At 42.2% G+C, this 25,208-nt stretch overlaps 3 non-coding genes across 3 annotated transcripts; 2 read left to right on the forward strand and 1 right to left on the reverse strand.

The window, feature by feature from the left end:
* Positions 1-15,789: 15,789 nt before the first annotated feature.
* On the reverse strand, positions 15,790-15,861 carry trnag-ucc (transfer RNA glycine (anticodon UCC)). Its single transcript has one exon. It is a non-coding gene; the product is annotated as a tRNA-Gly (tRNA).
* An 8,872-nt stretch (positions 15,862-24,733) lies between these two features.
* Positions 24,734-24,806, forward strand: trnak-cuu (transfer RNA lysine (anticodon CUU)). The gene has a single exon. It is a non-coding gene; the product is annotated as a tRNA-Lys (tRNA).
* Positions 24,807-24,884: 78 nt separating this feature from the next.
* Positions 24,885-24,968, forward strand: trnal-cag (transfer RNA leucine (anticodon CAG)). Its single transcript has one exon. It is a non-coding gene; the product is annotated as a tRNA-Leu (tRNA).
* Positions 24,969-25,208: the final 240 nt, after the last annotated feature.

Genomic DNA, 25,208 nt, shown 5'->3' on the forward strand with positions numbered 1-25,208 from the left:
TGGGCTGAGTCCAACCCACTGTGTATTGCACAGAATGTAATATAACATATGGACTGAGTCCAACCCACCTTGCAATGTGCAGAATGTAATATGAGATATGGACTCAGTCCAACCCACGTTGTAATGTGCAGAATGTAATTTAAGATATGTGCTGAGTCCACCCCACTGTGTATTATCCAGAATGTAATATAATATATGTAATGAGAACACCAGATATTTAATGAGTAGCCAACAGAGTGTCCCCAGTGATCCCGCAGTCAACCCACAATGATGCCAGGGTGCAGCCAGGGTTCCCAGCTTGCACCCAGTCATGCCATAGTGATGCCAGAGTGGCGGTCTTGATGTTCAGACCACCACCACAACAATAAAAACGACCACAACAATGTCCCAGTGACCCCCCCCCCAGTGTCCCCTGAATGTCCCAGTGACCACCCCAAGTGTCCCCTGAATGTCCCAGTGACCCCCCCAGTGTCCCCTGAATATCCCAGTGATTCCAGTGTGCACCCAGTGACCCCAGAGTAACCCAGACATTACTCACGTGCTCCCCATCGGGTCCAGGCTGTGGTGAAGGTCTCAGTCAGTCCGTCCCCAGCGGAGAGAACGATGCTTGGCCCAGGATTTCTCCCACTCCTCCTCCTCCTCACAAAATGTCTCTTTCTGGATCATCTCCTTGCAGCATGTCATCAAAAAGATTCCTGAGGGGAGAGAGAGGGAATTGATTAAAATACAAAAGCAAGGGATTAAAAAGGCACAGCAAGAGGCCAGAACTCCCTCCCTCCTACTCCCTCTCTCTTTCTCCCACTCCCTCTCTCACTCTCTCTCACTCTCCCTCCCTCCCACTCTCCCTCTCTCTCTCCCTCCCTCTCCCTCTCATTCTCTCTCTCTCTCCCTCTCCCTCTCTCGCACTCCCCCAGTTGCACAGAATCTCTCCCTAATCCAAGTCTGCAGCTTGTTTCTCCCCTGCCTTTCCTCTGAATGCCTCCAACCGGTTCCGCACTGCCTGTCTGAGCTGCTCAGTGTTTGCTGCAGGGTCCAACCCTCCCCCTGGGTGTGTTTTCTCTTCTCTCCCTGGGCTTCACACACACCTGCTCTGGACATTGTTGCAACTTTATAATGCACGGTGCTCTCACAGTTTAAAATACAAGGTGCACTCACTGTTTAAAATGCACGGTGCATTAATGTTTATAATGAACGTTGCTCTCACTGTTTAAAATACAAGATGCTCTCACAGCTTAAAATACAAGGTGCTCTCACAGTTTAAAATACAAGGTGCTCTCACTGTTTAAAATGAACGGTGCACTCACAGTTTAAAATACAAGGTGCTCTCACTGTTTAAAATGCACGGTGCACTTACTGATAAAAATGCACGTTGCTCTCACAGTTTAAAATACAAGGTGCTCTCACTGTTTAAAATGCACGGTGCACTCACAGTTTAAAATACAAGGTGCTCTCACTGTTTAAAATACAAGGTGCTCTCACTGTTTAAAATGCACGGTGCACTTACTGAAAAAAATGCACGTTGCTCTCACTGTTTATAATGCACGGTGCTCTCAGTTTAAAATACAAGGTGCTCTCATTGTTTAAAATGCACGGTGCTCTCATTGTTTAAAATGCACGGTGCTCTCATTGTTTAAAATGCACGGTGCTCTCACTGTTTAAAATGCACGGTGCTCTCACTGTTTAAAATGCACGGTGCATTAATGTTTATAATGAACGGTGCTCTCACTGTTTAAAATACAAGGTGCTCTCACAGTTTGAAATACAAGGTGCTCTCACAGTTTGAAATGAACGGTGCACTCACAGTTTAAAATACAAGGTGCTCTCACTGTTTAAAATGCACGGTGCACTTCCTGATAAAAATGCACGTTGCTCTCACAGTTTAAAATACAAGGTGCTCTCACTGTTTAAAATGCACGGTGCACTCACAGTTTAAAATACAAGGTGCTCTCACTGTTTAAAATACAAGGTGCTCTCACTGTTTAAAATACAAGGTGCTCTCACTGTTTAAAATGCACGGTGCACTTACTGAAAAAAATGCACGTTGCTCTCACTGTTTATAATGCACGGTGCTCTCAGTTTAAAATACAATGTGCTCTCATTGTTTACAATGCATGGTGCTCTCACTGTTTAAAATGCACGGTGCTCTCACTGATCAAAATACAAGGTGCAATTGCTGTTTAAAATACAAGGTGCTCTCATTGTTTAAAATGCACGGCGCTCTCACTGTTTATAATGCACGGTGCTCTCACTGTTTATAATGCACGGTGCTCTCAGTTTAAAATACAAGGTGCTCTCATTGTTTACAATGCATGGTGCTCTCATTGTTTACAATGCATGGTGCTCTCATTGTTTACAATGCATGGTGCTCTCACTGTTTAAAATGCACGGTGCTCTCACTGATCAAAATACAAGGTGCAATTGCTGTTTAAAATACAAGGTGCTCTCATTGTTTAAAATGCACGGCGCTCTCACTGTTTATAATGCACGGTGCTCTGACAGTTTGAAATGCACGGTGCTCTCACAGTTTAAAATACAAGGCGCACTCACAGTTTAAAATATAAGGTGCACTCACAGTTTAAAATACAAGGTACACTCACAGTTTCAAATGCACGGTGCTCTCACAGTTTAAAAAGCACGGTGCATTAATGTTTATAATGCACGGTGCTCTCCCAGTTTAAAATACAAGGTGCTCTCACTGTTTAAAATGCATGGTGCATTAATGTTTATAATGAACGGTGCTCTCACTGTTTAAAATACAAGGTGCTCTCACAGTTTAAAATACAAGGTGCTCTCACTGTTTAAAATACAAGGTGCACTCACAGTTTAAAATACAAGGTGCTCTCACTGTTTAAAATACAAGGTGCTCTCACTGTTTAAAATACAAGGCACACTCACAGTTTAAAATATAAGGTGCACTCACAGTTTAAAATACAAGGTGCTCTCACTGTTTAAAATACAAGGTGCTCTCACTGTTTAAAATACAAGGCACACTCACAGTTTAAAATATAAGGTGCACTCACAGTTTAAAATACAAGGTGCTCTCACTGTTTAAAATACAAGGTGCTCTCACTGTTTAAAATACAAGGCACACTCACAGTTTAAAATATAAGGTGCACTCACAGTTTAAAATACAAGGTACACTCACAGTTTCAAATGCACGGTGCTCTCACAGTTTAAAAAGCACGGTGCATTAATGTTTATAATGAACGGTGCTCTCACTGTTTAAAATACAAGGTGCTCTCACAGTTTAAAATACAAGGTGCTCTCACTGTTTAAAATACAAGGTGCACTCACAGTTTAAAATACAAGGTGCTCTCACAGTTTAAAATACAAGGTGCTCTCACTGTTTAAAATGCACGGTGCACTCACTGTTTAAAATACAAGGTGCTCTCACAGTTTAAAATACAAGGTGCTCTCACTGTTTAAAATACAAGGTGCTCTCACTGTTTGAAATCAACGGTGCACTCACAGTTTAAAATACAAGGTGCTCTCACTGTTTAAAATACAAGGTGCACTCACAGTTTAAAATACAAGGTGCTCTCACAGTTTAAAATACAAGGTGCTCTCACTGTTTAAAATACACGGTGCTCTCACTGTTTAAAATACAAGGTGCTCTCACTGTTTAAAATACAAGGTGCACTCACAGTTTAAAATACAAGGTGCTCTCACTGTTTAAAATACAAGGTGCTCTCACTGTTTAAAATACACGGTGCTCTCACTGTTTAAAATACAAGGTGCTCTCACTGTTTAAAATGCACGGTGCTCTCACTGTTTAAAATGCACGGTGCTCTCACTGTTTAAAATGCACGGTGCACTTACTGATAAAAATGCACGTTGCTCTCACTGTTTAAAATGCACGTTGCTCTCACTGTTTAAAATGCACGGTGCTCTCACAGTTTAAAATGCACGGTGCTCTCACTGTTTAAAATGCACGGTGCACTTACTGATAAACATGCACGTTGCTCTCACTGTTTAAAATGCACGGTGCTCTCACTGTTTAAAATGCACGGTGCTCTCACTGTTTAAAATACAAGGTGCTCACACAGTTTAAAATACAAGGTGCACTCACAGTTTAAAATACAAGGTGCTCTCACTGTTTAAAATACAAGGTGCTCACACAGTTTAAAATACAAGGTGCACTCACAGTTTAAAATACAAGGTGCTCTCTCCCCCTATCCCTCCTCTCTCTCTCCCTCTCCCTCTCTCACACTCCCCCAGTTGCACAGAATCTCTCCCGAATCCAAGTCTGCAGCTTCTTTCTCCCCTGCCTTTCCTCTGAATGCCTCCAACCGGTTCCGCACTGCCTGTCTGAGCTGCTCAGTGTTTGCTGCAGGGTCCAACCCTCCCCCTGGGTGTGTTTTCTCTTCTCTCCCTGGGCTTCACACACACCTGCTCTGGACATTGTTGCAACTTTATAATGCACGGTGCACTCACTGTTTAAAATACAAGGTGCTCTCACTGTTAAAAATACAAGGTGCTCTCACTGTTTAAAATACAAGGTGCTCTCACTGTTTAAAATACAAGGTGCTCTCACTGTTTAAAATACAAGGTGCTCTCACTGTTTAAAATACAAGGTGCTCTCACTGTTTAAAATACAAGGTGCTCTCACTGTTTAAAATACAAGGTGCTCTCACTGTTTAAAATACAAGGTGCTCTCACTGTTTAAAATACAAGGTGCTCTCACTGTTTAAAATACAAGGTGCTCTCACTGTTTAAAATACAAGGTGCTCTCACTGTTTAAAATACAAGGTGCACTCAATGTTTATTATGAACGGTGCTCTCACTGTTTAAAATGCACGGTGCACTTACTGATAAAAATGCACGTTGCTCTCACTGTTTATAATGCACGGTGCTCTCACTGTTTATAATGCACGGTGCTCTCAGTTTAAAATACAAGGTGCTCTCAGTTTAAAATACAAGGTGCTCTCACTGTTTATAATGCACGGCGCTCTCACTGTTTATAATGCACGGCGCTCTCACTGTTTATAATGTACGGTGCTCTGACAGTTTAAAATGCACGGTGCACTCACAGTTTAAAATACAAGGTGCACTCACAGTTTAAAATGCACGGTGCTCTCACAGTTTAAAATGCACCGTGCTCTCAGTTTAAAATACAAGGTGCTCTCACAGTTTAAAATACAAGGTGCTCTCACTGTTTAAAATACAAGGTGCTCTCACAGTTTAAAATACAAGGTGCTCTCACTGTTTAAAATACAAGGTGCTCTCACAGTTTAAAATGCACGGTGCTCTCACAGTTTAAAATACAAGGTGCTCTCACTGTTTAAAATGCACGGTGCATTAATGTTTATAATGAACGGTGCTCTCACTGTTTAAAATACAAGGTGCTCTCACAGTTTAAAATACAAGGTGCACTTACTGATAAAAATGCACGTTGCTCTCACTGTTTAAAATGCACGGTGCTCTCACTGTTTAAAATGCACGGTGCTCTCACTGTTTAAAATACAAGGTGCTCTCTGTTTAAAATGAACGGTGCACTCACAGTTTAAAATACAAGGTGCTCTCACTGTTTAAAATGCACGGTGCACTTACTGATAAAAATGCACGTTGCTCTCACTGTTTAAAATGCACGGTGCTCTCACTGTTTAAAATGCACGGTGCTCTCACTGTTTAAAATGAACGGTGCTCTCATTGTTTAAAATGCACGGTGCTCTCACTGTTTAAAATGCACGGTGCTCTCACTGTTTAAAATGTATGGTGCTCTCATTGTTTAAAATGAACGGTGCTCTCACTGTTTAAAATGCACGGTGCTCTCACTGTTTAAAATGCACGGTGCTCTCACTGTTTAAAATGAACGGTGCTCTCATTGTTTAAAATGCACGGTGCTCTCACTGTTTCAAATGCACGGTGCTCTCACTGTTTAAAATACAAGGTGCTCTCACTGTTTAAAATACAAGGTGCTCTCACAGTTTAAAATACAAGGTGCTCTCACTGTTTAAAATGAACGGTGCACTCACTGTTTAAAATACAAGGTGCTCTCACTGTTTAAAATGAACGGTGCACTCACAGTTTAAAATACAAGGTGCTCTCACTGTTTAAAATGCACGGTGCACTTACTGATAAAAATGCACGTTGCTCTCATTGTTTAAAATGCACGGTGCTCTCATTGTTTAAAATGCACGGTGCTCTCACTGTTTAAAATGCACGGTGCTCTCACTGTTTAAAATGCACGGTGCTCTCACTGTTTAAAATGCACGGTGCTCTCACTGTTTAAAATGCACGGTGCTCTCACTGTTTAAAATACAAGGTGCTCACACAGTTTAAAATACAAGGTGCACTCACTGTTTAAAATACAAGGTGCTCTCACTGTTTAAAATGCACGGTGCACTCACAGTTTAAAATACAAGGTGCTCTCACAGTTTAAAATGCACGGTGCTCTCACAGTTTAAAATACAAGGTGCTCTCACTGTTTAAAATGCACGGTGCATTAATGTTTATAATGAACGGTGCTCTCACTGTTTAAAATACAAGGTGCTCTCACAGTTTAAAATACAAGGTGCACTTACTGATAAAAATGCACGTTGCTCTCACTGTTTAAAATGCACGGTGCTCTCAGTGTTTAAAATGAACGGTGCTCTCATTGTTTAAAATGCACGGTGCATTAATGTTTAAAATGTACGGTGCTCTCACTGTTTAAAATACAAGGTGCTCTCTGTTTAAAATGAACGGTGCACTCACAGTTTAAAATACACGGTGCTCTCATTGTTTAAAATGCACGGTGCTCTCACTGTTTAAAATGCACGGTGCTCTCACTGTTTATAATGCACGGTGCTCTCACTGTTTAAAATACAAGGTGCTCTCATTGTTTAAAATGCACGTTGCTCTCACTGTTTAAAATACAAGGTGCTCTCACTGTTTAAAATGCACGGTGCTCTCACTGTTTAAAATGCACGGTGCTCTCACTGTTTATAATGCACGGTGCTCTCACTGTTTAAAATACAAGGTGCTCTCTGTTTAAAATGAACGGTGCACTCACAGTTTAAAATACACGGTGCTCTCATTGTTTAAAATGCACGGTGCTCTCACTGTTTAAAATGCACGGTGCTCTCACTGTTTATAATGCACGGTGCTCTCACTGTTTAAAATACAAGGTGCTCTCATTGTTTAAAATGCACGTTGCTCTCACTGTTTAAAATACAAGGTGCTCTCACTGTTTAAAATGCACGGTGCTCTCACTGTTTAAAATGCACGGTGCTCTCACTGTTTAAAATGAACGGTGCTCTCATTGTTTAAAATGCACGGTGCTCTCACTGTTTAAAATGCACGGTGCTCTCATTGTTTAAAATGCACGGTGCTCTCACTGTTTAAAATGCACGGTGCTCTCACTGTTTAAAATGAACGGTGCTCTCACTGTTTAAAATGAACGGTGCTCTCATTGTTTAAAATGCACGGTGCTCTCACTGTTTAAAATACAAGGTGCTCTCACTGTTTAAAATGCACGGTGCTCTCACTGTTTAAAATACAAGGTGCTCTCACTGTTTAAAATACAAGGTGCTCTCACTGTTTAAAATACAAGGTGCTCTCACTGTTTAAAATACAAGGTGCTCTCACTGTTTAAAATGCACGGTGCTCTCACTGTTTAAAATACAAGGTGCTCTCACTGTTTAAAATACAAGGTGCTCTCACTGTTTAAAATGCACGGTGCTCTCACTGTTTAAAATACAAGGTGCTCTCTGTTTAAAATGAACGGTGCACTCACAGTTTAAAATACAAGGTGCTCTCATTGTTTAAAATGCACGGTGCTCTCACTGTTTAAAATGCACGTTGCTCTCACTGTTTAAAATACAAGGTGCTCTCACTGTTTAAAATGCACGGTGCTCTCACTGTTTAAAATGCACGGTGCTCTCACTGTTTAAAATACAAGGTGCTCTCACTGTTTAAAATACAAGGTGCTCTCACTGTTTAAAATGCACGGTGCTCTCACTGTTTAAAATGAACGGTGCTCTCACTGTTTAAAATGAACGGTGCTCTCATTGTTTAAAATGCACGGTGCTCTCACTGTTTAAAATACAAGGTGCTCTCACTGTTTAAAATGCACGGTGCTCTCACTGTTTAAAATACAAGGTGCTCTCACTGTTTAAAATACAAGGTGCTCTCACTGTTTAAAATACAAGGTGCTCTCACTGTTTAAAATACAAGGTGCTCTCACTGTTTAAAATGCACGGTGCTCTCACTGTTTAAAATACAAGGTGCTCTCACTGTTTAAAATACAAGGTGCTCTCACTGTTTAAAATGCACGGTGCTCTCACTGTTTAAAATACAAGGTGCTCTCTGTTTAAAATGAACGGTGCACTCACAGTTTAAAATACAAGGTGCTCTCATTGTTTAAAATGCACGGTGCTCTCACTGTTTAAAATGCACGTTGCTCTCACTGTTTAAAATACAAGGTGCTCTCACTGTTTAAAATGCACGGTGCTCTCACTGTTTAAAATGCACGGTGCTCTCACTGTTTAAAATGAACGGTGCTCTCATTGTTTAAAATGCACGGTGCTCTCACTGTTTAAAATGCACGGTGCTCTCACTGTTTAAAATGAACGGTGCTCTCACTGTTTAAAATGAACGGTGCTCTCATTGTTTAAAATGCACGGTGCTCTCACTGTTTAAAATACAAGGTGCTCTCACTGTTTAAAATGCACGGTGCTCTCACTGTTTAAAATACAAGGTGCTCTCACTGTTTAAAATGCACGGTGCTCTCACTGTTTAAAATGCACGGTGCTCTCACAGTTTAAATACAAGGTGCTCTCACTGTTTAAAATGCACGGTGCATTAATGTTTATAATGAACGGTGCTCTCACTGTTTAAAATACAAGGTGCTCTCACAGTTTAAAATACAAGGTGCTCTCACTGTTTAAAATGAACGGTGCACTCACAGTTTAAAATACAAGGTGCTCTCACTGTTTAAAATGCACGGTGCACTTACTGATAAAAATGCACGTTGCTCTCACTGTTTAAAATGCACGGTGCTCTCATTGTTTAAAATGCACGGTGCTCTCACTGTTTAAAATGCACGGTGCTCTCACTGTTTAAAATGCACGGTGCTCTCACTGTTTAAAATACAAGGTGCTCTCACTGTTTAAAATGCACGGTGCACTCAATGTTTACAATGAACGGTGCTCTCACTGTTTAAAATACAAGGTGCTCTCACAGTTTAAAATACAAGGTGCTCTCACTGTTTAAAATACAAGGTGCTCTCACTGTTTAAAATGAACGGTGCACTCACAGTTTAAAATACAAGGTGCTCTCACTGTTTAAAATGAACGGTGCACTCACAGTTTAAAATACAAGGTGCTCTCACTGTTTAAAATGCACGGTGCACTCACAGTTTAAAATACAAGGTGCTCTCACAGTTTAAAATGCACGGTGCACTCACAGTTTAAAATACAAGGTGCTCTCACTGTTTAAAATGCACGGTGCACTCACAGTTTAAAATACAAGGTGCTCTCACTGTTTAAAATACAAGGTGCTCTCACTGTTTAAAATGAACGGTGCACTCACAGTTTAAAATACAAGGTGCTCTCACTGTTTAAAATGAACGGTGCACTCACAGTTTAAAATACAAGGTGCTCTCACTGTTTAAAATGCACGGTGCACTCACAGTTTAAAATACAAGGTGCTCTCACAGTTTAAAATGCACGGTGCTCTCACAGTTTAAAATACAAGGTGCTCTCACTGTTTAAAATGCACGGTGCATTAATGTTTATAATGAACGGTGCTCTCACTGTTTAAAATACAAGGTGCTCTCACAGTTTAAAATACAAGGTGCTCTCACAGTTTAAAATACAAGGTGCTCTCACTGTTTAAAATGAACGGTGCACTTACTGATAAAAATGCACGTTGCTCTCACTGTTTAAAATGCACGGTGCTCTCATTGTTTAAAATGCACGGTGCTCTCACTGTTTAAAATGCACGGTGCTCTCATTGTTTAAAATGCACGGTGCATTAATGTTTATAATGAACGGTGCTCTCACTGTTTAAAATACAAGGTGCTCTCACTGTTTGAAATACAAGGTGCTCTCACAGTTTGAAATACAAGGTGCTCTCACTGTTTAAAATGAACGGTGCACTCACAGTTTAAAATACAAGGTGCTCTCACTGTTTAAAATGCACGGTGCACTTACTGATAAAAATGCACGTTGCTCTCACTGTTTAAAATGCACGGTGCTCTCACTGTTTAAAATGCACGGTGCTCTCACTGTTTAAAATGCACGGTGCTCTCACTGTTTAAAATGAACGGTGCACTCACAGTTTAAAATACAAGGTGCTCTCACTGTTTAAAATGAACGGTGCACTCACAGTTTAAAATACAAGGTGCTCTCACTGTTTAAAATGCACGGTGCACTCACAGTTTAAAATACAAGGTGCTCTCACTGTTTAAAATGCACGGTGCTCTCATTGTTCAAAATGCACGGTGCTCTCACAGTTTAAAATACAAGGTGCTCTCACTGTTTAAAATGCACGGTGCATTAATGTTTATAATGAACGGTGCTCTCACTGTTTAAAATACAAGGTGCTCTCACAGTTTAAAATACAAGGTGCTCTCACTGTTTAAAATGAACGGTGCACTCACAGTTTAAAATACAAGGTGCTCTCACTGTTTAAAATGCACGGTTCACTTACTGATAAAAATGCACGTTGCTCTCACTGTTTAAAATGCACGGTGCTCTCACTGTTTAAAATGCACGGTGCTCTCACTGTTTAAAATGTATGGTGCTCTCATTGTTTAAAATGCACGGTGCTCTCACTGTTTAAAATGCACGGTGCTCTCACTGTTTGAAATGCACGGTGCTCTCACTGTTTAAAATGCATGGTGCTCTCACAGTTTAAAATGCACGTTGCTCTCACTGTTTAAAATACAAGGTGCTCTCACTGTTTAAAATGCACGGTGCACTTACTGATAAAAATGCACGTTGCTCTCACTGTTTAAAATGCACGGTGCACTCACAGTTTGAAATACAAGGTGCTCTCACTTTTTAAAATACAAGGTGCTCTCACTGTTTAAAATGCACGGTGCACTTACTGATAAAAATGCACGTTGCTCTCACTGTTTAAAATGCACGGTGCTCTCACTGTTTAAAATACAAGGTGCACTCACAGTTTAAAATACAAGGTGCTCTCACTGTTTAAAATGCACGGTGCACTCAATGTTTATAATGAACGGTGCTCTCACTGTTTAAAATTCCCGGTGCACTCATTGTTTATAATGAACGGTGCTCTCACTGTTTAAAATGCACGGTGCTCTCACTGTTTAAAATGCACGGTGCTCTCATTGTTTAAAATGCACGGTGCACTCCTTGTTTAAAATAGAAGGTGCTCTCACAGTTTAAAATACAAGGTGCTCTCACTGTTTAAAATGCACGGTGCACTCAATGTTTATAATGAACGGTGCTCTCATTGTTTAAAATGCACGGTGCTTTCATTGTTTAAAATGCACGGTGCTCTCACTGTTAAAAATGCACGGTGCTCTCACAGTTTAAAATGCACGGTGCTCTCCAGTTTAAAATACAAGGTGCACTCACTGTTTAAAATGCACTGTGCTCTCACTGTTTAAAATGCACGGTGCTCTCACAGTTTAAAATACAAGGTGCACTCACGGTTTAAAATACAAGGTGCTCTCACTGTTTAAAATGCACGGTGCTCTCACTGTTTAAAATGCACGGTGCTCTCACTGTTTAAAATGCACGGTGCTCTCACTGTTCAAAATACAAGGTGCAATTGCTGTTTAAAATGCTCGGTGCTCTCACTGTTTTAAATGCACGGTGCTCTCACTGTTCATAATGCATGGTGCTCTCACTGTTTAAAATGCACGGTGCTCTCACTGTTTAAAATGCACGGTGCACTTACTGATAAACATGCACGTTGCTCTCACTGTTTAAAATACAAGGTGCTCTCACTGTTTAAAATGCACGGTGCTCTCACTGTTTTAAATGCACGGTGCTCTCACTGTTTATAATGCACGGTGCTCTCACTGTTTAAAATGCATGGTGCTCTCTCTGCCCATAATGCATGGTGCTCTCTCTGCCCATAATGCATGGTGCTCTCACTGTTTAAAATGCATGGTGCTCTCACTGTTTTAAATGCATGGTGCTCTCACGGTTTATAATGCATGGTGCTCTCACTGCTTATAAAGCATGGTGCTCCCACAGTTTGTCATGCAGTGTGCTCTCATTGTTTAAAATGCATGGTGCTCTCACTGTATATAATGCTTGGTATCTCACTGTTTACAATGCATGGTGCTCTCACTGTTTTTAATGCATGGTGCTTTCACAATTTATAATGCATGGTGCTCTCACAGTTTAAAATACAAGGTGCACTGTTTTAAATGCACGGTGCTCTCACAGTTCAAAATACAAGGTGCACTCACAGTTTAAAATACAAGGTGCACTCACAGTTTAAAATACAAGGTGCTCTCACTGTTTAAAATGCACGGTGCTCTCACTGTTTATAATGCACGGTGCTCTCACTGTTTAAAATGCACGGTGCTCTCACTGTTTAAAATGCATGGGGCTCTCACTCTTTATAATGCATGGTGCTCACACTGTTTTAAATGCATGGTGTTCTCACTGCTTACAATGCATGGTGCTCTCAATGTTTATAATGCATGTTGCTCTCACTCTTTATAAAGCATGGTGCTCCCACTGTTTCTAATGCAAGGTGCTCTCACTGTTTATAATGCATATTGGTCTCACTGTTCATAATCAATGCTCCTCTCACTGTTTGTAATGCATGGTGCTCTCACTGTTTAAAATGCATTGGTCTCTCACTGTTGATAATGCATGGTCCTCTCACTGTTTAAAATGCATGGTGCTCTCACTGCTTATAATGCATGGCGCTCTCACTGTTTATAATGCATGGCGCTCTCACTGTTTATAATGCATGGCGCTCTCACTGTTTATAATGCATGGCGCTCTCACTGTTTATAATGCATGGTGCTCTCACTGGTTGAAATGCATGGTCCTCTCACTGTTTAAAATGCATCGTGCTCTCACTGTCTATAATGCTTGGTATCTCACTGTTTATAATGCATGGTGCTCTCACTGTTTAATGTGCATAGTGCTCTCACTGCTTATAAGGCATGGTGCACTCACTGTATATAATGCATGGTGCTCTCACTGTTTATAATGCATGGTGCTCTCACTGTTTATAATGCACGTTGCTCTCACTGTTTATAATGCATGGTGCTCTCACTGTTTATAATACACGTTGCTCTCACTGTTTATCATGCATGTTGCTCTCACTGCATTCAATGCATTGTGCTCTCACTGTTTATCATGCATGTTGCTCTCACTGCTTATAATGCACAGTGCTCTCACTGTTTATAATGCATGGTGCTCTCACTGTTTATAATGCATTGTGCTCCTACTGTTTATAATGCATGGTGTTCTGACAGTTTATAATGCATGGTGCTCTCACTGTTTAATGTGCATAGTGCTCTCACTGCTTGTAATGCACGGTGCACTCACTGTATATAATGCATCGTGCTCTCACTGTTTATAATGCATGGTGCGCTCACTGTTTATCATGCATGGTGCTTTCACTGTTTATAATGCATCGTGCTCTCACTGTATATAATGCTTGGTATCTCTCTGTGTATAATGCATGGTTCTCTCACTGTTTATAATGCATGGTGCTCTTACTGTTTATAATGCATGGTGCTCTCACTGTTTATAATGCATATTGGTCTCACTGTTCATAATCAATGCTGCTCTCACTGATTATAATGCATGGTGCTCTCACTGGTTATAATGCATGGTGCTCTCACTGTTTATAATGTATGTTGCTCTCACTGTTTATAATGCATGGTGCTCTCACTGTTTATAATGCATGGTGCTCTCACTGTTTATAATGCACGTTGCTCTCATTGTTTATAATGCATGGTGCTCTCACTGTTTATAATACACGTTGCTCTCACTGTTTATCATGCATGTTGCTCTCACTGCATTCAATGCATTGTGCTCTCACTGTTTATAATGCTTTGTGTTCTCACTGCTTATAATGCACAGTGCTCTCACTGTTTATAATGCATGGTGCTCTCACTGTTTATAATGCATTGTGCTCCTACTGTTTATAATGCATGGTGTTCTGACAGTTTATAATGCATGGTGCTCTCACTGTTTAATGTGCATGGTGCTCTCACTGTTTATAATGCACGTTGCTCTCATTGTTTATAATGCATGGTGCTCTCACTGTTTATAATGCACGTTGCTCTCACTGTTTAAAATGCATGTTGCTCTCACTGCATTCAATGCATTGTGCTCTCACTGTTTATAATGCTTTGTGCTCTCACTGCTTATAATGCACGGTGCTCTCACTGTTTATAATGCATGGTGCCCTCACTGTTTATAATGCATTGTGCTCCGACTGTTTATAATGCATGGTGTTCTGACAGTTTATAATGCATGGTGCTCTCACTGTTTAATGTGCATAGTGCTCTCACTGCTTGTAATGCATGGTGCACTCACTGTATATAATGCATGGTGCTCTCACTGTTTATCGTGCACGGTGCTCTCACTGTTTATCGTGCACGGTGCTCTCACTGTTTATCATGCGTGGTGCTCTCACTGTTTAAAATGCATGGTGCTCTCACTGTTTAAAATGCATGGTGCTCTCACTGTTTATAATGCATGGTGCTCTCACTGTTTACAATGCATGGTGCTCTCTCTGCTTATAATGCATGGTGCTCTCTCTGTTTATAATGCACGGTGCTCTCACTGTTTTAAATGCATCGTGGTCTCACTGTTCATAATCAATGCTGCTCTCACTGTTTGCAATGCATGGTTCTCTCACTGTTTATAGTGCATGGTGCTCTCACTGTTTATAATGCACGGTGCTCTTACTGTTTATAATGCATGGTGCTCTCACTGTTTATAATGCATATTGGTCTCACTGTTCATAATCAATGCTGCTCTCACTGATTATAATGCATGGTGCTCTCACTGTTTATAATGCATGTTGCTCTCACTGTTTATAATGTACGGTGCTCTCACTGTTTATAATGCACGGTGCTCTAACTGTTTAAAATGCATATTGGTCTCACTGTTCATAATCAATGCTGCTCTCACTGTTTGTCATGCATGGTGCTCTCACTTTTTTAAATGCATGGTGCTCTCACTGATAACAATGCATGGTGCTCTCACTTTTATAATGCATGGTGCTCTCACTTTTATCATGCATGTTGCTCTCTTAAAATCTATCGATCTCAGCTTTGAATATAACTCAACGACTGAGCATCCACAGCCCTCTGGGTTGTAGAGAATTCCAAAGATTCACAATCCTTCGAGTGAAGAAATGTTTCCTCATGTTGGTCCTAAATGGCCGACCCCTCATCTTGAGAGTATGAGCTCTCGTTCTTGACTCTCCCGCCAGGGGAATCAGACTCTCAGCATCCACACTGCCAAGCCGTCTAAGAATTTTATACATTTCAATGCGATCAACTCTCATTCTTCTAAACTCCAACCAATATTGTCCAATTTTGCACAATATTTCCTCATACTACAATTGCAGCAAGACCTCCTCACTCTTATATTCCAACACCCTTCCAAAAAAGGCTAACATATCATTTCCCTTCCTCACTCTCATTCGACCCTTGGCAAATCAGTATTTCCAGCATGTTTTTCCTCTTTTCCTTCGATAGGGAAAATAAATGAAGGTTGATAACATTTTACTGCAATTACACTCGATTCTGTCTTGGAAACAATTTCCAACTGAACTGCATCAAATTCGATTGTAAACTTAAGAGTTTCTGATGGAAATAAACTAATAAGAACACTGAATTGCGATGGCCGGGAATCGAACCCGGGTCAACTGCTTGGAAGGCAGCTATGCTCACCACTATACCACCATCGCTGAAAATGATCAACATTAAAATAGTTCCCAAACATCAGATCCTGAACAGACACTGCAGACTGTTTGATTTTGTTCTTCATTTTCACTGGTTTCTGACGGATCCTTTCTCGCTCTGTTGCAGTTCCTGTTTCCGCCCAGTAGATTTCACCAACCCCCAATCAATGGAAATTCCACACCAGCCAGTAATTCTTCACCTGATATCGGACTGAAGAGACAGTCGATACCTGCAATACTTGACCAGCTGGAAATACATTTTACCACAGCTCACATCAGCCATTGAGTAAAGTTAAATAATTCCATTAAATCATTACAGAGACCTGACTACCAACTGGGCAGGAATGGCAGCTTAATATTCAAGTCCATAAGAACTTTAAAAAGGACAGGGAAATAGGGAAAGGAGGAGGAGCAGCAATATTCCTAAAGGACAATATTACAGCAGTTCAAAGATAGAATATCAGTGAGGGTGAGCGGGCAGTGTAAACACTCTGAGAGAGACCCATCACAAGTGCCCCCACTGTACTCCTCCAGAAGGTATAAGAAGGGCGAGTGCGGGAGGATTTCTTCATTCTTTGTGAAAGTGTTTGTGAGATTGTGGAAATGTCTGGAAGAGGAAAAACCGGCGGTAAAGCTCGGTCCAAGGCCAAGTCTCGCTCATCCCGGGGCGGACTGCAGTTGCCCATGAGCCGTGTTCACAGGCTCCTGCGAAAGGGGAACCATGCTGAACGTGTGGGTGCCGGAGCCCCCGTCTATCTGGCTGCTGTGCATCGAGTATCTGACGGCTGAAATCCTCGAGCTGCCCGGCAACACGGCCCTGGACAAACAAGAAGACCCGCATCATCCCCAGACACCTGCAGCTGGCCATCCGCAACGACGAGGAGCTCAACAAGCTGCTGGGACGGGTGACCATCACTCAGGGTGTTGTCTGATATCCAGGCCGTGCTGCTGCCGAAGAAATCCAGCATTGTGAGCTCCAAGAGCAAATAAACCGGCCAAGGCTTAATCTGATAACCCAAAGGACAGGACCAACCTTATTGAAATCTTTGAAGAAGGAACAGAAAGTGTAGACAAGTTTAATGCAGTAGATGTGATATATTTGGATTTTCCGAAGGCCTTCTATAATGTACCACATTGTAGACTCATGGCTAAGTTCAGAGCACGTGGAGTCAGGTCAGGTGGCAGAATGGATAGTAAGTTGGCTTCAAAACTGAAAGCCGAGAATAGAGGTTAAGGGTCGCTACTCAGACTGGCAAAAGGTGGGAAGTGGAGTTCCAGTTGCTGGGACCACTGTTCTTCACAATTTACATTAACGATTTGGATTCGGGAATCGGAAGGACAATTCCAAAATTTGTGGACGACACCAAATTGGGGGATTTAATTAATACAAAGGAAGAATGCATCAAAATGCAAGAGGGCATTAATAAACTTGCAGAATGAAGAATCAGGAGGTCACACACTGCTTGGATAATAAGAGTCTAAACGGGATAGAGGAGCAAAGGGATCTAGTGGTACAGATACACAAATTACTAAAAGCAGCGACCCAGGTTAATCAGGTCACAAAAAGACAAATCAAACACTGGGATTAATTTCTGGAGCGATACAGTTGAAAAGCAAAGAAGTTATGTTAAACTTGTATAGAACCTTGTTTAGACCAGACTTGGAATACTGCGAACTGGTCTCGTCTCCATATTATAGACATAGGGACACTGGAGAAGGTGCAGACAAGATTCACAAGGATGATACCAGAAATGAGAGGATATTCTTATCAGGAAAGACTGAACAGACTGGGTCTCGTTTCACTGGAAAAGAGAAGGCTGAGGGTTGATCTGATCGAGATTTTTAAGATAATGATAGGGTTTGTTTGGACAGATGTAGAGAAAATTTTTCCACTTGTGGGGAGTCCAAAACTTCAGGTAATAAATATAAAATAGTCGCTCATAAACCAAATAGGGAATTCAGGAGAAATTGCTTTACCCAGAGAGTGGTTAGAATGTGGAACTTGCAAATACGAGGAGTGACTGAGGCAAATAACAGAGGGACATTTAAGGGGAAGATAGATCAGCACATGAGGGAGAAAGGAATAGAAGGATATGCCGATAGGGTTAGATGAAGTAAGGAAGGAGGAGGCTCATGAGCAGCATAAACGCCGGCATAGACTAGTTGGGCCGAATGGCCTGTTTCTGTGCTGTCGTTTCAATGTAACTCGATGTAAAGGCTCTTTTCAGAGCCACCCTCTGTATCTGTGAAAGGGCTGGTTACTGTCTGAAGGGAGACCCTGATATCATGCTACCAGTGTGGCTTTGAGCTGCTTTTGTCTCGTTGTGGACGAGATGAGGAATTAATGGGACTGGAGTCGGGGCAGTGACCACAGTCCGGTACTTTAAACGGTGACTTATAGACCCCAGCCCACACATCACCAGATTTCTTGTATTTATTTAAACTACTTGCCATATTGGGCTCGTAAAGAATCACCAGAACTGCTCGACTAACCTTTCCACATCTGTGGAATTCAGCGCTTCGCTCCGTTTCTGTTCTATTTTGTTGGATTATTCACATAACGCATCAAACTCACTGGGGAATCACTGAAATGTAACTCTGTACAGAAACAAATAACAGTGAATTGCCTGGTGCCCAGGAGATCAGGAACATTACTCGCCTTTCGTCCTGTTAACGAGTAAACCGTGTTTAGAGTCCACCGACCCGCTTTGGTTCCATATGGGGGATGAAACAGAGAAATCGGGAGGGGAGGAGACAGTCAGAGTGACAGAGCGGAGAGTGGCCTCTGATCTTCCAGCTCCACCTCCAGTTCTCTCCATCCGACAGTTTCAAACCGTTTATCGATAATAGAACCGAACCTCAGCGCTCCGCACAAACCCTGACAGACCCGGGCTTCATATTCAAGGATTCCCAAAACCCGAAGCTTTCAAATAAGCCCCGTTACAATGAGAAATCGTTAATATTCCTGCCTAAATTCAGTCCATTCAATAACAAGTCAACTCGGCTCCTCCATTTCAGTCTGTTTCCCTGTTCTATCTCCCCACACATCCCCTCCCAGACGGGTTCAGCGTTTTACAAACACCTTATTCCAGCTTATTTGGAGAATCTCATGTGTTGGGGTTTGAGTTATGACGCGGAGTTTCTCCGCCAGTGTTACCGTCTCACAGAGACTCTCGCCCTGAATCTGTGAAAAGATTATGACCATGAACTGGGACTGGAGCCGAAACATCCCCAGTTACAGTGAGGCCCGGCCCGGACATCTCATTCTCTCTATTTTATATCAGACAGTATCCCACTGTCATGTCCAGCAATAGAGAGAGAGAGAGAGAGACAGTATCAGTCTTACACTTCCGATCTGTGTCCAAATCACGCTCAATAACAGTATCCGCCTTCATGTACAGCACCAGAGAGAGAGAGGGAGGCAGACACGGTGATAGAGACAGAGAGAGCGGTGAGACACAGTGACAGACAGACGTTAACAGTATTAGTTCCAGACTGACCGGGAAAGTGCCGTTTTATCCAGAAAGATCGCGTTGGAGAGACAGAAGATGCACTCACATCTCTCACTGATATTGTACAAGGGTCAGAAACACTATTAATCCCACACTCAGGGACAGTACAGAGAGGGACAGAAACAATGGGTCACATTTAACCCTCTAATGCCTGTTGTACTATCTGCAGTTTTACAGCTCAGGGCTGTTCGATATTACTCTCAGTGACCTACAGTTTCACTCCGGTTAAATTAATCTGCGACTGTTGCTGCCTGATATTAACCCTACACGGTCCCAGCAAATACACCGACTCCCACTTTCCTCCCATGTTTCTCCAGGATTAGTTTGAGAAATCCTCTCTCAGTCACACATTATAGGGGCCATGAATGAAGGGAATCCATTGGCTGATTTCACAGCCGCTCACTTTATCTCTGAAAGGCTGTTTACCATCAAAAGACCCCGAGAGAAACAGCAGGGATGGAAACATCTAGTTTAATAGTTGGAGATTGTAAAGTCAGTCTGGATTCCAGCGTTTGGCACTGGTGGAATCCCATCTGTTTCCCATTCTGGTGCCTGTTCCTGCACTGCCTGTGGACCCCATTCCCTCTGACCTTTCCCCCAGACCCACTTCCTTTGCTCAGACTCGGAAAAATTCCAATTGGGGAAAGTTGCCATCGATTTTTGGATTGGGAATTGTGGGCGCCATTCCCTCAGTGAGTGGAAGAAGATGGTTTAAAACAGCCGGGAATGGAGAGATCACGGCCCCCGGGGGAAGGGAGCAAAGAGCAGCCTCGTTACAGCAGCTCATCGCTTCGGGACCGTGTCCGCAGATGGGCTCAGAGATCGGCATTGAGTCCGGGGGAAGTTCAGGGGGAGTCCGGGGGCTGTTTGTAAGAGGCGGAGTGGATCAGGAACTGGTCCCGGAACATGGAGTGAGAGGGGGGAAGGGAGAGGTCATTCTCGGGCTGTGTGTGGACAGGGTGTGTCCAGGGGAAGGGAGAGTGAATGGGAAGAACCTGCTATTAAAATCATTGCTGCTTTCTCTCCCCAAACCAGTCGTGAATGGTCCTGGTTTAGTTCCAATCTCCCCCTGTTTATTGTTATTGGACAGTGAAGAGTGGAAACAGAGCCGGACAGTAAGGATGTGGGGAGTTATACAAAGAGCATCTATTGCAGGCATCAGGTGAGAAGTGTGAAGGACACATTTTAAACAGCGGCTGTTTGGTTTCCGTTGAACGGTTAGTCCCATGGGAGAGGGGATTAGAAACCTGACCTGTACAAAGGTCCCTGCCCCATCGGGTAGTCCCATTCATGGATCAGTGCAGGGGTTGGGCCGTGTCTGGATGTCATTAAATTGTTGTAAAACAGCCCAACACACCTGGTATGCAGAAGCTGAGTGCTGCAGTACTGCAGTGGAGTCAGACACTGACACTGTTTGTATCACTGGATTTCATTTGTGGATATTCAAAATGATCATTAACAGAGATATTAAACTGATCACTTCTGTCTTTTCTACCTCACCTGTTCCTGAGTAACAAGAGATCATTTTCTTTCTCCAGGCAAACCCTTGAACGATCCAGAATAAATGTGATGCTTCCTCCACCCGAGGCAGAAGGAACAGTACAGCCAGCTCCTTCTCACACACAGTAAGTATATTATCACTCACAGAGCACAGAGACACAGACAGGTCATCAGTTCCACAGTCTCAGACAGCAGGAGTAGTCAGTCCCACAATGATCACAATTTCCAGAGACACATTTTCAACCCAACAGTCAAGCAGAGTAGGTGAGGCAGACACTGTTCCATTTCCCCCTAACTCAGTCCCGCTGACAGGTAGATACAAAAATCCCAGTCCAAAATCACACTCTCAGAGTGAAAGGCACTGTGTCAATCTCACAATAGAGCAACATTAGCTACGAATTAAATACCAGATAGAAATCACACATGGTACCCGATTCAAAGGTACAGAATGAATCCCAATAATGTACCCCGAGATTCAAATTGAATACTAGCCCAGAACTCTCACACACATGACTTTAATACATGGAATATCCATTCGAAAAGTGTATCATATGATACAAATTGCATACAAGTCCAAAACTCAGGTCGAGTATCAGAGTGAGAAATATTGAAAGATAGTAAACCTGAGAAACAAATTAGATACCTGTTCAGAATGAACTCGTAGAATGAGATTTAAAGATAGAGTATCAATTCTATTCGTGCAGACTGAGATACACATTACATACCAGTCCAAAAATCTCATACAATATTAGACTGAAAGATACGGTATCAATTCCATTTCTACAGACTGATCTACACATTACATACCAATTCAAAAATGTCACCTTATCAGTTTTAAAGATACATTATCATCCACAACAGTACTCACAGAGATACAGATTTAATAGTACTCCAAAAAGCACACAAATAATCTGGTTAAAACCTCCAGCATCAAATCCGAAAGTATGTCCATATTTACCAATTAAACAAGGAGTAAAACTATTTAAACATTGAGATATAAAAGCTGCAATATTGAACACCATAATTTAATCTGAGAGAATAATTACGTACAGATACAGAATGAATCTCACATTCAGAGACAGTACCAGAGACACACAGACACAGAATGACTCCAACTCTCACAGATGCAGAACGAATCCCAAACTCACATACAGTACAAGAGACTGACAGACACACAGTTAATCCCACACTCACACACAGTGCCAGAGACTGACAGGTACAGTATGAATCCCACACTAACATGCAGTATGAGTAACTGCATATATAGGATGAATTCAACTCCCACATACAGTACTGGAGACTGTATATACAGAATGAATCCCACAATCACATGCAGTATGAGTAACTGCATATATAGGATGAATTCAACTCCCACATACAGTACTTGAGACTGTATATACAGAATGAGTCCCACAGTCACATGGAGTACCAGAGACTGACAGATACCGAAAGAATCCCACACTAACACACAGTTTTATATAAAGAATTAATCACAAACTCTCACACACACTGCTGACAAGATACAGAATCAATTCCAAACTCACACACAGTATCAGAGAGTGACAAGATACAGAATAAATCCCACACTCACACACAGTACCAGAGAGTGACAAGATACAGAATGAATCCCACATTCACACACAGTACCAGAGACTGACAGATACAGAATAAATCCCACACTCACACACAGTACCAGAGACTGACAGATACAGAATGAATCCCACACTCACACACAGTACCAGAGACTGACAGATACAGAATGAATCCCACACTCACACACAGTACCAGAGACTGACAGATACAGAATGAATCCCACACTCACACACAGTACCAGAGACTGACAAATACAGAATGAATCCCACACTCACACACAGTACCAGAGACTGACAGATACAGAATAAATCCCACACTCACACAGTACCAGAGACTGACAAATACAGAATGAATCCCACACTCACACACAGTACCAGAGACTGACAGATACAGAATGAATCCCACACTCACACACAGTACCAGAGACTGACAAATACAGAATGAATCCCACACTCACACACAGCACCAGAGTCTGACAGATACAGAATGAATCCCACATTCACACACAGTACCAGAGACTGAAAGATACAGAATAAATCCCACACTCACACAGTACCAGAGACTGACAGATACAGAATGAATCCCACACTCACACACAGTACCAGAGACTGACAGATACAGAATGAATCCCACACTCACACACAGTACCAGAGACTGACAGATACAGAATGAATCCCACACTCACACACAGTACCAGAGACTGACAGATACAGAATGAATCCCACACTCACACACAGTACCAGAGACTGACAGATACAGAATGAATCCCACACTCACACACAGTACCAGAGACTGACAGATACAGAATGAATCCCACACTCACACACAGTACCAGAGTCTGACAGATACAGAATGAATCCCACACTCACACACAGTACCAGAGACTGACAGATACAGAATGAATCCCACACTCACACACAGTACCAGAGACTGACAGATACAGAATGAATCCCACACTCACACACAGTACCAGAGACTGACAGATACAGAATGAATCCCACACTCACACACAGCACCAGAGACTGACAGATACAGAATGAATCCCACACTCACACACAGTACCAGAGACTGACAGATACAGAATGAATCCCACACTCACACACAGTACCAGAGACAGACAGATACAGAATGAATCCCACACTCACACACAGCACCAGAGACTGACAGATACAGAATGAATCCCACACTCACACACAGTACCAGAGACTGACAGATACAGAATGAATCCCACACTCACACACAGTACCAGAGACTGACAGATACAGAATGAATCCCACACTCACACACAGTACCAGAGACTGACAGATACAGAATAAATCCCACACTCACACACAGTACCAGAGACTGACAGATACAGAATGAATCCCACACTCACACACAGTGCCAGAGACTGTCGCAGCATGAAATGGTCCTTATCAAAGTCACAATTGATACCCGATGTGACCACCACCATGATAAACTATCCCTCCTCATCCTTCTCAAATACAATATCTCACCGTGCTGTTATGCTGTTAGTCTAGTTTCCTCTCTCTGCTCTTATTTGGAATGTGTTGCTTTTCTGTCTGACAACACTTAGTATCATCGTATTATGTTAGTCCACAAGAGGAGATCATTCGGCCCATCGTGCCTGTGCTGGGTCAAACACACGTATTCGTTCAAAATTCATTCAGAGATAGATTGAGTGCTTTGTTATCAGAAAATTGCCTGAACCCCCACAGTCTACAGTTTTCCTCCTCGCTATCAACGACACGGTCAATTTTTGTGTCACCGGCAAATTTCTTAATCATGCCCCCGACGTTTAAGTCTAAATTGTTAATGTATACCACAAAAAGCATAGGACCAAGTATGGAGCCCTGCAGCACCCAACTGGAAACAGTCTTCCAGCCACAAAAAACACCCGTCGACCATTACCCTTTGCTTCCTGCCACTGAGCCAATTTTGGCTCCAATAAGCCACATTCCCTTGGATCCTATGGGCCTTTACTTTTTTGACCAATCTGCCATGTGGGAATTTTTCAAAAGCCTTGCGAAAATCCATGTCGACTGCATCAATTGCGCCACCCTCATCGATCCTCCTTGTCACCTCCTCGAATAATTCAATCAGGTTAGTCAGACACGACCTCCACTTAAAAAATCCATGCTGACTGTCCTTGATTCGTCCGTGCCTTTCGGAGTGACAGTTGATCCTGTCACTCAGAATTGATTCCAATAATTTGAAATGGAGTCTTTCTCCTGCTTGCTGCAATAATAGATAAGGCGGTGATGTACCATCAGGCCCGGCTAGCTCAGTCGGTAGAGCATGAGACTCTTAATCTCAGGGTCGTGGGTTCGAGCCCCACGTTGGGCGAGTATTATTTCAAACTTTTATGTTGCGTTCACTGGCCAACGGTGCAGAATTGATGCATAATGAAACGTTAAATTTGTAGTCAGGATGGCCGAGCGGTCTAAGGCGCTGCGTTCAGGTCGCAATCTCTTCCGGTAGGCGTGGGTTCGAATCCCTCTTCTGACATTGTTTATTTTTACGAAGACGTGAAAATATTTTATTTGTGGATTGGGCTGCAGCTGATTTTTAGACCAAGTTGATTTGCTCCTCCCACAAAAGCAACTGGCTTTGTGATGGAAATGTGACTTGAGAAGTTTCAAACGGTGATATGTTTGACATATTAATGACCTGGACAAAGAAATAGAACAGCAGTGGGAAACATTTAAAACGGTGATAAATAGAGTCCAGGAGAAATATATCCCACTA

Source organism: Heptranchias perlo, unplaced genomic scaffold (genome assembly GCF_035084215.1).
Source record: "Heptranchias perlo isolate sHepPer1 unplaced genomic scaffold, sHepPer1.hap1 HAP1_SCAFFOLD_62, whole genome shotgun sequence".
In the NCBI taxonomy this organism is placed as follows: domain Eukaryota; kingdom Metazoa; phylum Chordata; class Chondrichthyes; order Hexanchiformes; family Hexanchidae; genus Heptranchias; species Heptranchias perlo.